General features: G+C 35.5%; 1 pseudogene; it reads right to left on the bottom strand.

Annotated features, from left to right (window-relative positions):
• Positions 1-233: 233 nt before the first annotated feature.
• Positions 234-2,587, bottom strand: LOC141505303 (mitogen-activated protein kinase 6 pseudogene; annotated as a pseudogene).
• Between the last annotated feature and the right edge of the window lie 1,506 nt (positions 2,588-4,093).

The raw sequence follows: 4,093 nt of genomic DNA, 5'->3' as shown, positions 1-4,093 counted from the left end.
ATATTTTTATTTGGCTTAGTGCATTTCTTTTGTCTCCTCCTGCATTGCATTATTTTGCTCTATTATTTAATTTTCTGTGCAAACGACATGGAAGTTTAAAATGAAAACTATTACAAATATAGAAAGCAATTCTGGATTTTAAAATCCAAGAAGTAATAAAAGCCACACTAATGACATCGTCTGATTCAAGTAAAAAATGAGTCATACTGGTAATTAAAAAGACAAAATATGTTTCATGAATCCAAATAAACCCTGTATGCTGAGTATTTTTTCTTCAGATGTTTCAGAATCCTGCTGTATGTTTTATGGGAAATTTGAGAGGAAGATTTCATAGCAGAAGGTGTTAATGTGGCATGTGTTGATTTAAGTAGTGAAGCAAATGGAATATGAAACTGGGATGCCTATAGACTCAAACTGTTTATTAAAGAGGAACTCCCCACTATGGTTAAGAAAACTGTCCTCACTTTCTCTTTCCCCAAACTTGCCATCCTCTACTGGCTCAGTTTCTAGCATTTCCATTAAGTTCCTTCCTCTTAAAGAACTTGTCCAAGTAATTAGACTAATTGTTTTCCTTTTCTATTTGTTCATCTTTCATACTTCACAATAAAATTAATCTATGAGAAAACATTCCACCCCACCACTAACAAACTGGCTATCCCAAGAAGATTAATACAAAGCTTCTAACTGAGCCAAATTTGCTATTCCTTTTTCCTGTTTTTCCTGGCTTATTGCCTTTGATATAAAACTACAGCATCAATTGACTCCTGTTGTGAACTAGGTTGACTATTTCCTGCAATAAAGGAATCAAAGTCAAATCCTTGGTTCTTCTCCCTTTGTTTTCCAACTAGTTGCTCTGATGCTTCCTCAAGAACTATTTGAGCTTTAACCAATCCATTCCTTTCACATTTTGACTTGCCTTTCTTATCAGATTTGTCTTTGCTTTGTTCTTTCCAATTAGAAAGATCTGATCTATTTATTATACTTTTGGGTTCATAGTAACCTTTAAAACCACTCTCTTGGGGTGGCTAGGTGGCACAGTGGATAAAGCACCGGCCCTGGAGTCAGGAGTACCTGGGTTCAAATCCAGTCTCACACACTTAATAATTACCTAGCTGTGTGGCCTTGGGCAAGCCACTTAGCTCCATTTGCCTTGCAAAAACCTAAAAAAAAACATGGCCTTGAGCAAGCCACTTAACCCCATTTGCCTTGCAAAAAGCTAAAAAAAAAAAGCCACTCTCTCTGCAAACTAAGTTATCTAGCTCTGATAATGATCTCACTTTGTAGTAACAAGTGTGGCTACATTCCAGATCACAACACTTATTTTCATGATGCTCTAGATATTGCCAGCAATGTTCAGTAGAGAAATGGGTATCAAAGGCCAGATCCTTCAAACACTTTTCATGATCTCCATCCAAATATTTTCAAGGATCTACTTGTATTTCCTCTTCATGAGTGACATCAGAAAGAGCTCTTGGATCATGATGAACTTCTTCAATATCAAATTTATTGTGAATGGACCAGTCATGGTAGGAAAACTGACATTTATGGTACCTCTCCTAATTATAAATGTGATTATGGGTTTCATCCAAGAGCAAAATATCATCAACTTCATCTTCAGTGAGAAAGGATGGCTTGAAATTGGTTCATCTATTGGAAAGGAATAAATGCTCATACAAGGATGGGACAGAGCTTCTTCTGCTGTCAATCAATCCATAAAACAAAATGCCAAAATTTGCTCCAAGAAGGCCAGTGCTTTATGACTAATTTCTGGAAGCAACTGAATTAAGGGTTTGTGTGATTCAGTCATATCATTTTTATATAAACTGGGATTACACAGCGAATCTCCTGACAATCTTCCTTATGTACAACAGGAATATATTCTAAAATCAGCATCATCTATTCAAGTTCCTGTGCATCTCCAAAGAGGGTTTTCCCAGTCAGCATTTCAGCAAAGTTGCCTCCTGCAGCCCACATGTCAATGACATTAGTATAGTTATTAAAAGAAAGTAAAAGTTGTGGAGATCTGTATTATTTATTAACCAATCCTTGAGAACGATGACTCTTTATGGGAATATGGGGATCCACGATCTGGGCAAAACCAAATTCACCTATCTTCAGCATCAAATCTTTGGTATTAATGAAAAGAATAGGTAGTTTGAGATCTCTGTGCAGTATGTAGCAGCTGATGCATGAAAAACCTGGCATGCTCCTCCAATAAAGGGCCCTGCACTAAGCAGATTAGCCAAGTCTGTCTGCATATACTCCTGAACAATGTAGACACTCCTCAGTTCTGTCAGAGAGCTCACATAATCTGTTAACTGACTTCCACTGGGACCAAGAATTTCAAATACTTTCACAATGTTATTATGGTTGAGTCTTCTAATAATTTTGATTTTGTGTAAATCATGTTTAACACTCTGGGGATCTGAAAGAACAATTTTCTTCACAGTCTCTGTTTTGTCAAAGTCATTATTGACAGCATAAAAACCTAAGCCATTGCCACCATAACCCAGAGTTTTAAATCCATATCCTGAGAGCTCAGATCGAAAGCATGAATGTTCACGAAACTTTCAAACTTTTCAGTCATTTTGAAAAACTAAATATTATTTTTTCCTTCCAAACTGATGAACTTATGCAAACATGTAAGGAAACTGGCATCAAAAAAGAAAGATCTTTCAAAAAAGGTAAAATAATAATTCTGATTCCACTGCAAGATGGTTTATTGATACTCATCTCATGTGTCAACCAGACCTGGTGAGTTCTCTTTAAATTTAGAGCTTGTAAGCTATAACTCATACTGATGATTAGAAAACTTGCTGTATCCATATCTCAAGACAGGGCAGAAGCTCTTCAGACATTTAAAGAAAACAATAAAAAAACTTAAAACTGAATAAAATGACATAATATGCACTCAGCGTACTGTGCTAAACGAGTTAATATTTAATAAAAAAAAGTGAACAAATATGCACACAACAGGCTTCTCTGAACATTCTACTCACAGCACAGATACATTTGGTGTTGGAAGCACCATGTTAGTTTGTTTCTTTTCCTCCATTGTTTACTGCTTTTTGACTAGGAAGCTTTGGCAGCTGTTGGTTTACAGAAGATATCTTTTGTTAGTGATCAGGTGGTTCCAGCTCATCACAATCACAAAGCTACTATCCATCTTACTCTGTGACAATAGGACTTCTCTGACTCATCAAGGTAGTAAAGGACCCATGGACAGCCCCTAAGATCAACTCTGATCTTCAGCATTGTTGGCGGCAACATCTCCAAGGCTCTCCCTTTGCAAGTCACCACCATGTAACCTCTATGCAAGTCTCAATATTGTTTACAAAAAAAAAAAATTGGAAAGATATGTTGTGCCACATTTTATATTAATAATCAGATGATCAGAAGTTATCTACAATCTATTCATCACATTTTGGTAGCATTAGCATTCATCTTTTCCTAATTGTTCAACATCTTTCTTTTTGGTTCAGAGGTGGTACTTTAGATTAAGAAATGCACTTTGAATCAAGAAGACCTGAATTCAGATATAGCCTCAGCTATCTATTAGCAAACTAGTCACTTATCTTATGTTTACAGGAGATTAATTTACTTCAGAGTATTTCATCTTATAGTTCAAATGTATAAGTACTGCTTTCACAAAAAAGTATTTTGTTTTTACACGCCAAATGATGTTTTCAAAATTATCTGTTTTCTGACATTCATTTTTATCCTTAAATTTTATTGGGAAGGTTTAGTTACCTGATATCCCCCCCCAAGTCATTTGTAAGCTCATTTTTCTTACTTCTCCATGTAGTTCTATGAAATAGTGCTACTTACAATGTTCCATCATCCTCCTCTGTAAGATTGTACAAGCAAATTTATTTTATAATCTGCTGCTGTTCTTGTGAGCCATAGCATTCTGTTTGAAAGAAGAGTGAATATTTTCTCAATAAGGCAATTTCTAAGCTCTTATCATCAGCTTGTTTGTGATGATGGATTTAAAATTAGTCATATTTGTATAGGGAGTGGTGGTTATCAGTATTGATGTGAATTTCTTTATCTATTCCCCATATGTCATTCTCAAATATATCAAGTTAGAATG

Source organism: Macrotis lagotis, chromosome 1, assembly GCF_037893015.1.
Source record: "Macrotis lagotis isolate mMagLag1 chromosome 1, bilby.v1.9.chrom.fasta, whole genome shotgun sequence".
NCBI lineage: Eukaryota > Metazoa > Chordata > Mammalia > Peramelemorphia > Peramelidae > Macrotis > Macrotis lagotis.
This window is presented reverse-complemented; position numbering and strand designations above follow the sequence as displayed.